This window comes from Vulpes vulpes, chromosome 15, assembly GCF_048418805.1.
Source record: "Vulpes vulpes isolate BD-2025 chromosome 15, VulVul3, whole genome shotgun sequence".
Classification (NCBI taxonomy): Eukaryota; Metazoa; Chordata; class Mammalia; order Carnivora; family Canidae; genus Vulpes; species Vulpes vulpes.
The window spans coordinates 94736695-94748698 of record NC_132794.1 but is presented as its reverse complement, the minus strand read 5'-3'; the positions used below and the strand labels follow the sequence as shown (position 1 = coordinate 94748698).

The window sequence follows — 12004 nt, the reverse complement described above, 5'->3', positions numbered from 1 at the left end:
CTTAACCAACTGAGCCACCCAGGCACCCTTGTGCATAAAGGAACCCATACAAATTAGCTATGATTACTTGCAGGGGAAAAGAATGGACTGGAGGAGAAAGTGTTAAAGTGGGATCTTTGCTTTTTATATAATATACATCTTTATTATTTTTGCCATAAGAATGTATTCACCTATTACTTGTATAAAATCTATAAAAGTTGTATCATTACTTGTCAAATCTTCTGAAGATCTCAGTAGGTGAACAGCCCCTCAAGCTACCCAGGAACATGATGGCAGAAGCTGTAGCTGAATGGGAAAATCTTTGACTATAAAATGCACTTTGATGCTGACCTGAGGGTCATCCAAGAAAGACAATCCACTCAGTTATTTGCTCCTTAAGCAAAAAGTACAGGTAAGTCTCTGTAAAGAAATCTGTGTGCACACTGGCTTTCAAAATGGTTTTAACTGAACAGTATTTAAAAAGTGTAAGCGGCCAAAATGAAAAGTTAGGAATTATTTTGATATTAAAAGCAGAGGAGTCTTTGTTATCACCCAAAACCACATACATTATGACATGTATCTAATGGGACTGTTCCCTGGAATGTGCGCCCAGGTGTTCATAGATGTCATGGGCTCCAGCAGAGGAGCTCACAGGCAGTGGAGATAAAGGCAAAAGTCTTAACTAAGCAAAAATTTATAACAATTGAGTTTAAAACACAAGTACTTAAAATTATTCCTGTTTTTCCTTAATTAATTAATTTACCAATGGTTTCAATGAGTCTTGTGCACACAAAACATACTGGGAATTGCTCAGGTACTAGGGAGACAGCAGTGAGTGAGACAGATCTTATATTCAAGAGGACCTGCTGCCTAGGAGGTGACTCACATTATCTGTGGCTAGCTATTTCACACATTTATTTATAAACATTATGTTCATTTAATAAAGAAACATAGTTGGGTAAGAAATGAATTCATTATGTGTTATATTCCTGCTTCCTGAGCATCCATAGCTGAACAAAGTCTATTTTTGTTGGCATTCTTACTTAGAGCATGTCAAACACCAACATCCTTCTCTCCGTCAGCATTTATATCATCTGCCCACAAGCACAAGCCTCTTCACTCTTTTTACTTTTTTAAGATTTTATTTGTTTATTCATGAGAGACACACAGAGAGAAGCAGAGACACAGGCAGAGGGAGAAGCGGGGTCCTCATGGGGAACCTGATGCGGGACTTGATCCCAGGACCCTGGGATCACGACCTGAGCCGAAGGCAGATGCTCAACCACTGAGCCACTCAAGTGCCCCCTTCCGGTTTTCTTGCCTCCAGGTGCCAAATAACCCAGCCAGTTCTTAGCCCTGACAATGCTGCTCCTGAAGCGCTTCCAGAGTCTCTCCCCTTCTCTCCACAAGCCCTGCCACCAGCCTGGGACAAGTGCTGCCCATCTGTGTGGCTTGTTGCATCTACCTCACCACTGGCCTGAATGTGTGGGATGGACCCAAAACTGGACAGGCCCAAGGCAAGGAGCCAGAGTCATCTCTACCACTGAAATCTGAGCTTCTTTCTCCTGGCTTCCAAACAGTTCTGAGTGCCCTGGGACAAAGCCCAGACATCCTCCTGTAGAACAGAAGGCTTTTTACAAGAAGCTTAATAAAATCAAATGCCTAAGGAGCAAGACAGATGATGGGTAGGGGTAAAATGAACTGAGTATGGCAAATGGCAGCTGGCACATGGCCTCGGGTCGGGGATCACTGTGGAGTGGTGGGGACTACAGCAAAATGGCTGACGCAGGTCTCTTCAAGGAGAAGCTGCTCACTGTCCAGCTTGATGTGTAGGAATAAGAGATTTGGTGTTTTGTAATCAATCTAACTGTCCCTACTTTTTTAGGTGTGAAATTGTCTGATTTTTTAAAAAATTGATGGCTAGGGGCCTGCGGGTGGCTCAGTCGGTTAAGCATCCAACTCTTGATTTCAGCTCAGGTTCTGATCTCAGGGTCATGGGATGGAGCCCTCCATCTGCAGTCATGCCCAGCAGGGAGTCTACTTGTCCCTCTCCCTCTGCTCCTCCCCCGCCTGTGTGTGTGTGCTCGTCCTCTCTCTCAAATAAATGCAATCATTTTTAAAATGATGGCTATTTTAAATTTAAAACAGGGTGCAGGCCAAACACTGTAAAGCCAAACAAAACAAGTCTACAACCAAACAAGCCCCAGGAGCCACTCATTTCCCATCTCTATTCTGTAACTTGGTTCCCACCTACCTCTCCAGAGAAGACATAAACCCTTTTCCCACTCTTTCCTGACCCATAAGCAAGACCAGCTTGTTCACCATTCTGTAAGCAGGGCCCGCCTGTGCCTTCCTCCCTTTGTCTCTGTTTGCAGAGAAAGCCAAGAGTGGGCTGGCTTTCCACTGCTGGCTGAGAGGGCAAGGGAAGGCAAGGAGCCCAGGCTGTGCCGTGCAGCATGTGGCCTGCCCACCAGGAATACTCTTGGATCCACAAAGCCTTAGTAATTTTCTCCTAGAATAAGGCACTAAAACCCAGGGAAAAGCTGTAGTAAATACATATAAAGAAACACAAGTGTTGACAAGACAACCTGCTTCCTTATTGCCAGCCAGTGTCTCAGAAAACTCCTTATACAGCTAATCAAAGGTACACACAGGAGGACATCTGTTTGTCCCCCCACACAGGCTCATTTTCCCCTGTCTATTTACTATTCACTCTCACATTTGGACACTTTGAAAAAAAAAGAATCAAGTGTATTTAAGGCCACCCCAAACAAAATCAAAACCTACCTAAACTTTGGCCCACAGCAGGTGAGCTATTCTGCCAAACTCATCCTACTTTTTGGCTCTCCCCCTGCTTGCAACTGCCCAGCATGGAATGAAAGGTCCAATTTAACAGGAAAGCAGCTCTAAAATGAATTTTTCAAATCCACTTAAAATTCAGGGGCCTTGTAGTCTTTATCTGGACTCAGACATTAGAAGTCTCAATTCTTTTAAATTGTTTAAAACATAGTGACATGATAGTAAGTACTATGACACCCACTGCCTGGTGACAACCCAGAATGGGGGAGATGGGGGGAGTAAATTACCAGGCAGACCTGGCCACCAGATGGAAGTGACTGAGGGTGACAAAGGACTCTAGGTGTCAAAGGTGAGCAGAGGACACCAAGGAACTCACATTTCTGAAAGCTCTCAAATTTGGGCTTTGGACATTATCCTGAAATGAGGCCAAATACAGTCACGGAGATTCGAAGATGAAACTGTAAGACATTTGTCATTTAACTTGAATCCCAAACGAGGCTTCTAACACCTGTGGTCCTTTTATTTTCCTTTAATAATACCAGATGTCTGATAAAATGGCAGAGGTCTGGCTCTTGAGTATAACATAGTGTTTAAGAGCAAAGCCTCTGAAGCTAGAATGGGCTGAGTTCAAGTCCTGAACCCACTACTTGCTGATCACCCTTAACTAAGGAGCACAGCTCTTCATCTGTGAAATGTTCATGAGTTAGCATTTTCCTCCAAGGACTGTGATCAGGATTAAATAAGATTATGTATGAAAAAATGCTTTAACACATTGTTAGATACATTTTAAAAGATTAGTATATGTTACCTCTTTGTTGTTATATGTTACCTCTTTGTTGAAAAGAGAAGGAAATTTAACACTCAGTATCTCTCATACCTTCAAATAATAAAACTAATGTTCTATTTGACTATGGAGAATTAAAGCACCATACTACAGGTCCTACTAGTAAAGTCATATTCCAAATCTATATCACTGTTTAATTTATTGAAGTGCTTTGGGTGTGCAGACAAAAAACAGAAAACAAAATATGTTTGAGCTGGAATAACCAAGGAGGACCTAATGGAGGTGGCAACTTCTGTATTTAACCAAGATGGAATAGTCCATGAGAAGGGAATTCCTAGAAAGGGAGTGAAAACTACAATGATCTTTTATATAGGCAAAGCTCATGTAAGGCACTGTATAATCACATGTTAATGGATTAAGTTTGATTAATCCATACTCACAAACTTTTATTTTCTATATTTTCCTTCGAAACGTTCTCAAATGAAAAACTAGAAAGACCAGATTGAGTGAAGAACTCATTTGGATATCTCTGTAAGAAAATTAGAGAGTGATTTCCCCTGTGGTTGAGAGTCAATCATTACCCTGATGATGAATGTATTTCTAAATGTCAAATGTCTTCCTAATGCATTTTGAAGAGCTGGTGTACTCACTGCTCCACTTAGAAAAGCCAAAAGTCAAAGGCTTTGTGCCCCGCAGTGTGAATAGAAGGATCTACTCAGTAACTTTCAAAATATCTAGCCCTGTTTGAATTAGCTCTAGCACTAGCAGACCCCTTAGCGAAGGGCGTCTCCCTAGGGCACCCAGCCTTGATGCCTTCCCACATAGCAGATGTTGGGCCAAAGGTCTCGCACAGAGAGAAGGGGTGGTCTTTAACTGATTCATTCATTTTTGTGTTGGGTCAAGGTATACAGTGATACTGTGGGTATCAGGCACTCCCTGAAGTTCAGCAAGCAGAGAACATTCTCAGAAGAATCCAAGACCAGTGAGGGACATGGGATATTCACAAGTGAACGTTGCCTTGGGTTCTGCACTGGACAAAGGAAGATCTGAGACCTGGGGAATATGCACAGAGAGAACGAAGGAGATAATGTGGCATCCTTAGCCTTCTTTTCTTCCTAAGGAACTATATTTTTGCCAGGAGTTCTGTAGGGCCTAGGGAGGCAGCCTCTAACTTCACCCATCCAGCAAGGCAAGCTTCTCATTCATCTACATCCAGTATTTCTTTCTCTGTCAAACTTTTCCAAGTGTCACCTCCTTAGAAACAGGAATAAAGTCTTAGTCATTTTTGTTTGCCTCCCAAGCTAACTTTACAAAGCCCCAATAAATGCTGGTTAATTGAGTTACATTAAAAACATAAATTTTTTTTGTTATGTTGAATGATATTGTGACTTGTAAAGGTTTGCCTTTGAGAGTACTAAATATTCAAACTATCCTAGCCATCTGGCCTCTTGCCACCTCAGAGAAAGAAACTTTCCATAATTCACTCAACTCCTATCCCTTTGGGTAATACATATGTTGTCAAAATTTGAAAAAGTACATTAAAATTGTGAACAAAAAGCAAATCATCTTCTTGGGTCTTCTCTTAGAGAAATACCCAGGAGTTATTTATTTTGAATAATAATATTAACTCTGTGATACAAATAAGTAAAACCCAGCAGATTCCAGGAAACTTTGAAAAGTTATTTAGCTTCCATAAGCCTCCTTTTCCTTGATTTAGGAGTGGGGCTTACCTGTGTGCAGGACATCACACTGCTGCAAATGCCTATATAGCTCTCGAGACCTAATAGGTACCAAAACCAAATCAAATAATTTAAAAAGTTAGCTTCCATTCCTGCCTATTATGCTTATGGATGTAGAGTTTTTGTGAAACTTCTAATTGCCCAAAGGAGAATTCTAGTGTCTCCTGCTTTCTTAAGGCACAGGGGGAATCTGGTAGTTATAGATATTTACAAGTCACGGTGATCTTGAGTATCTTAGGACTCCTGATAGTGCATTCAAGACTCCTTTCACTCCAATTGCCAAATAAACTGACCCTGACTGAATATGATGACTAGGTGATGATGATAGTGATAATGACAATGATGAATAGATGATAATAGTGATGATAACAGTGATGATGACAATGATGATAATGATGACTAGATGATGATGAGGATGATGATGAGAATGATGAGGACAATGATGATAATAACAATGATAATGGTGATGACAATGACAATGATGATGATAATAGCAGTGATGACAATAATGACAATGATGATCACAGATATGACAATGATGACAATAATGACATGACAATGATGACAGTGACAATGATGCTAGAATGATGACAGTGAGACAATAATGATGATGACAATGACAATGATGACAATGATGATGAGTATGATGACAATGAGGACAACAATGATGATGATGATGAAAACAATAAGAAGTAACATTTTTGAATGTGCACTCTGTCTTCCAGTATTGCAGGAGCTACATGTATCAACTGATTTAATTCTGGCAACAATCCAATAAGGAGTTAAAATTATTATCATCCACATTTCATAGATGAGGAAACTGAGGCACAACAAGTGATTTGCCTGAGTTTCACAGCTTCCAGGAAATGACAGAGCTGGGATTGATATGCAGGCATATTGACACCAGAACCAACTATCCCAACCATTATGTATTTGAACCATGGAAGAAAAGTCAGTCTGAGAATTAGACTGGAACCCATGTTCTTGTTCAGTCATTGTCCCTGGTTATCTATGTGACATTGGGAAAATTGTTACACATTTTAGTGCTTTTTTGAAAGTGATTCAATTTTTCTATTTCAACTTAAAAAAAAAGAAAACCCTGAAACCTTTTATTAAAGATAATTCTATATTCTCAATACAGAAAGTGTATTTTAGTGTATCTGCTCTAGTTGAATGGATGTCAAGAGTTCTGCAATCCTGCTGACTTAACCCCACACTCCATCCCCATCTTGGCCTCTGAATTCTTAGAACACTGCTAGAGCTTGGAGTTAGACAATTTAAGATTACTGAACTAGTCAATAATCCAAGGCTCTTTAAGAGTCAATATTCTGTGTGTCTAGAACCCAAAGTTTAGGCAGTAGTATTAATAGTTTTGCCTTGTGTGCCAAGCCCATTTGATTACTTATGACTCTCTGGAGTCTATTAAGAAATGCTGGACTTTATCTTGGCTCAGTGAGAAAGTGCAGTGATTGATTAATGACAGGTAATGATGGCACCGGGACAAGAAATTGTGGCATATGTGCTACAGGTTTTGATTCTAGAAATTTCAAGGGTGCCTAGATGTCAAAAACTTTCTGCCTATATCCAGGTTCACTTATTACAACGTCACTATGATATGTTCAGATAGTTTATGCTTGAAAATTTCTAATGAAGAGAAACTTATTACTTCATACAGTAGCCCTTGCCATTCTGGGATACTCTTTTTTTAAAGATTTTATTTACTTACTTGCTTACTTATTTATTTATAGAGCACAAGAAAAGGGAGGAACAGAGGGACAAAGAGAATCTCTAGCAGACTCCACACTGAGTGCTGAGTCCAATGCAGGGCTTGATCTCACAACCCTGAGATCAAATGAAGAATCAGACAATTAACCAACTGAGCTACTCAACGCCCCTTGAGGTACTCTTAATTGTTCACTGAACTGAGATCTAACTCACTGTGAATCTTACTCTACAATAACACCTGTTAGCCCATTGATGAAAAAACTAATAACTAATAAAAATGTTTCTTATATTTGTTATTTTTTTCAAGTATATAAAGCACTGGAAGATAAAGGATCACAGAAAGGTTAAGAAAATTCTCCAAGGGGGACACCTGGGTGGCTCAGCAGTTGAGTGTCTGCCTTCGGCTCAGGGTGTGATCCCAGGATTGGGAGATCAAATCTCACATGGGGCTTCCTGTAGGGAGCTTGCTTCTCCCTCTGCCTATGTTTCTGCCTCTCTCTCTGTGTCTCTCATGAATAAATAAACAAAATCTTAAAAAAAGAGAAAGTTCTCCAAGGTCTAATAGCTTCTAGGTGACTGAGTTAATTCTTCAACCCAACCCTATGGCACCAAGATGATGCTCTTTCTATTGACACCCAATTCTTTTGGATGGAGGATACTAACAAAGGTGTTACTGTGGAGTAAAATTTACAGTGAGTCAGGTCTCAGTTCAGTGAACAATTAAGAGTACCCAGGGAGAGCCTGGGTGGCTCAGTGGTTGAGTGTGTCGGTCTTTGGCTTAGGGCATGATCCTGGAGTCCTGGGGTCGAGTCCCACATTGGGCTCCCTGCATGGAGCCTGCTTCTCCCTTTGCCTATGTCTCTGCCTCTCTCTTTCTGTGTTTCTCATGAATAAATAAATAAAATCTTTTTTAAAAAAGAGTACCCCAATGAGCGCCTAGGTAGCTCAGTTGGTTAAGAGTGTGTCAGAAAGGGGGTAATGGTAGGGAGAATTCACAGGGGACATTCTAAGAAAAATGATTTCCAGAAGACAATGGGAGACAAAGTCATTTGAATCCAGAACTGCGTGGCAGAAATTGGTTTCACACTGTTGTTAACCAAACTAGCTGGCTTTGCCTTGATGAAGCCCTGCCAGGCCAACAGCTAATTCAGTGGCTTCAGCTTAATCTGGAAGTCTGACTTCCAAAAAGAAGGACTAAGACTGGGCTAGAGTGAAGACTCCTACATCAAAACAAGAACAGGGACTAGTTTTACTGGGTTATATCTGGTGTCTGGGAGCCAGATTGAGAGAAAGGATGGCTGATGTCACATATGGTACAGAAAAGCCACCCTCTGTGCTGCTCACCTGCAGTCCCTCTAGTCTAGAGTAGCGCTGTCCAACGGACATACAATGTGAGCTGCAAATAACCTTTACTAAAAAGTCAATAGAAAAGTGAAATTAATTGTAACATAGTTTATTAACCCCAAATATTCAAAATATAATGATTTCACATAGAATCAATATAAAAATTATCAATGAGCTATTTTCCATCCTTTAATTCATAGCATGTCTTTGAAACCTGGTATGTATTTTGCACACATGCCACACCCCAATCTGGACAGCACATTTCAAGTACTCAGGAACCCCTTGTGATAAGGTGGCTGCCACACTGGCCAGCACAAGTCCCCATCCCTCTTTCTACCATCCTCCTGGGGAAATCCAACTCATCTTGCACAAGATGTGATGAGCACTGAGTGTTATACACAACTGATGAATTATTGAACACTACGTCTGAAACTCATGATGCACTATATGTTGGCTAATTGAATTTAAATAAAAATTTTTATTAAAAAATGAAAATCCAAAAAAAAAAATAAAATAAAAAAAAATAAATAAAAAATAAAAAATGAAAATCCAACTCATCTCCCAAGATGAAACTTAACCACAGCCTCTTTTGTGTGGCCATCAGTCTCCTTGGCTGTTGGGATATCCTACCTTTGGGTTCCTGTAGCACTTTCTTCATGAGATCAGAAATCAGTGGCTTTCAGCACATTATATCACAGTAACAATCTGTGTATCTATCTGTGCTCCCCTCTCCTGTGTGCTTCTCAGTCCTAGTTGTGTCCTATTTAACTGTATATCCCTCACAACTTCGCACAGTGCAGTTCTGATCAGAGTGGGGTCCACAGACCAGCCATCACCTGGGAGCTTATCAGTATATGGAATGTGTGTTTTAACAAGCTCTCCAGATGGTTCATATGCATGCTACATTTGGGGAAGCTCAGATCTGGTGAAGTGGTTTTCAGCCCTGCTTGCATTTTAGAACCACTAGGACAATTTTATAAAGGACCAATGTCCAGGACCACCCTCCCCGTGTTGTGTGTATGTGTGTGTATTCTCCCAGTGATTATAACTAATGCTAGGTTTTGAGAACCACTGTCCTCTAAATGTGGATTGTGGATTGAATGTGAGAGAGTGAATAAATAGGAAACACACATTTCTACATTGCTATTTGTATGAATGCCCACATCCCTGTCTTGCTCTGGGGACTACACAGAGTAACATTTAATTGTTGTTTCATAACCATATCTTGTTTCTATTCTCAGAACATCCTTATGGGTTTCAAACCATTTTTTTTCTACTACTTATGAACCTCTCCCTCTCATCTCAACATATAACATGGTTTTAGACACATGGAAGTTATCTTGACTTGGAAAACACTTATAATGAGCTATGATTTATTGTGATTTTTGTCTTGAGAGGCAAAGGGAAAGAAAGGTGGCAAACAAAGATGTGTTTGCCCTCCTTATATGTTCTCACTGTTCCAGCCCTGTGATAGCCCAGTCTCTGCATTTTTCACAGCAGGGTAATTCCAGACTTCAACACCAAGTCTCTTTCTTCATACTTATGAGGATATAACTATGTTGTGCTGTAATCCCACCACCATCTGAGGTCAGGGATCCCTAAAGCAGTGTTTGTGAGTGGGCTACCTGGATGAAAATCATGTCGGGAGCATGCTTAGCAATACACAGACTCCTTAGAGCAGACCATCTAACCCAAAACCTCTGGGGTGGATCCCAGGAATCAGGGAACAGGTTGCCAGAGGATCATGAATGCTAGAAGTTGAGAGAAATGGCCATAGGAACTATGCTGCTGTGGAAAGAAACAGAGAATGGAATTTTACTGCTCAAAGCACCTTTGAGGGTAATTTGCAAAACAGTAATTGGCAGATCCAGAACCTGGGGTAAATGGCCTGAAATAGGCTGATGAAGGAACAGGCTCTCCAACATGGAAAAAAAAAAAGGTAGAATAACAAAGGAAAGTCAGAGGAAGGAAAAGTAACAATTATCTAAGCTCTACTAGTTCTTGTAAGATTCTCAGAGAATTATTTTCCTTTTAAACATATGAATCACAAAACAAAAGGGCTAGAAAATCTAAGTTTCAACTGGCTTCAAATATACCAAATATAAAGACGTAATCTCTCCTGAGTTCCTAACATGTCTTGTGTATAACTACGACAAGGCTATCAGCTATTCAGGAACTGCGGGTCATTCATCTGCCTATTCCCTTTTAGAATACAGACTTTGGGGGCAGAGACCATGTTTTATTCCCTCTTTATATCTCTAGAAATCCATGTCATGATTAGCATCCAGTAGATGCTCAGAAAATATCCTCTAAAAGAATTAGTAAGAAAAATGAGTAAATTATTAATTGTTTCATTTTACAATGAGGGGACAGCAACCTCAGGAATTTTAGTTGCTTCCTGGAAACACAGCCTCTCAGTGAAAAAAAAAAAAAAACTGGAATTAAGATCTAGGTTTCTATTTTCCCAGTTTGTTTGCCTATAAATATCTGAAAGACCATTTCTCGGGTGCCTGGGTGGCTCAGTCAGTTAATTGTCTGCCTTTGGCTCAGGTCATGATCCTGGGGTCCTAGGATTGAGCCTGTAACAGGCTCTCTGCTCAGTAGGGAGTCTGCTTCTCCTTCTCCCTCCTCCCTCCCTCTCCACTCACGCTCTCTCGCTTTCTCTCTCCCTCAAATAAATAAATAAAATCTTAAGAAAATAAAATAAGACCATTTCTCCCTGCTTCTCAAAAGGGTAAACATAAGTTGCAAATATGGCCCCCAAAGAGACAGAGCTGGAGGGATGGTAGTGATTCTGGTGCCTACCCCCACTCCAGGACTGCCTAACCCTCTGCCAGGGCTTGGAGAGTGTGCTCCTTCCAGCACTCTGCTGAGGCCCATCTCCCTGCCTTGGCAGTTAGAAAGTACAAGATACCTCAGCAAGCACAGAGTGACCGGCAAGAAAAGATCAGGACACAGAGCTGCAAGTGACTAATAAGCATCTCTGACCAATGCACTCTCCCTTAGGGAATACAGGGTGCAGGATGTCACTGGTCTCATCACAGATGCCACCCTCTGTTCCTCTTCCCTGTCCCAATTAAGGAGGTCAAACACAAACCAGCCCCCTTCTCTATCTTGTGAGTCAGGAGCCAAGTGGGGCAGGATGAGGGACTTAGGGAAACATAGCAAAGCTGCCTTGTGCTCCAGAGATGGAGACATAGCAGTATCAGGAGAAGGGCTCAGTGTTGTGGTCTAAATAAGCTGGAATGGGTGCTAGCTTTTCATCTACCAGCTACTTATAGCTTAAACATGAAACATAAACAGAAGAGGCAGAGAAAAAGGAACTTGAAACAACCAAGTGTTATTGTCTAGTACAATCCTTACCTAAGGTCACAGCTGGGGAAATCACAATTGTAACTTTCCATTATAAAGGTAAAAATGGCCTTTGATGCGTGGTGTCCAATGTGGATCACGGCTCAGGGAGCTACCTAACCATTCCTTCACAGGAACTCCCCAGCATACCTTTACTGGCCTTTTGTCCCTCTATCTTTGACAGCCATGGACCATAATCAAACCACTCTTCATGGGTGAACACTAGGCACATGTGAGGTTCTCCTCTCTATCCAGAATGTTCTGATAAATACTTTCTAATTTT

General features: G+C 40.9%; 1 protein-coding gene across 1 annotated transcript in view; it reads right to left on the bottom strand.

Moving 5' to 3' along the window:
- The window catches only part of SORCS3 (sortilin related VPS10 domain containing receptor 3), a 586685-nt gene that overhangs the window by 145169 nt on the left and 429512 nt on the right, over window positions 1-12004 (bottom strand). The window lies entirely within an intron of this gene.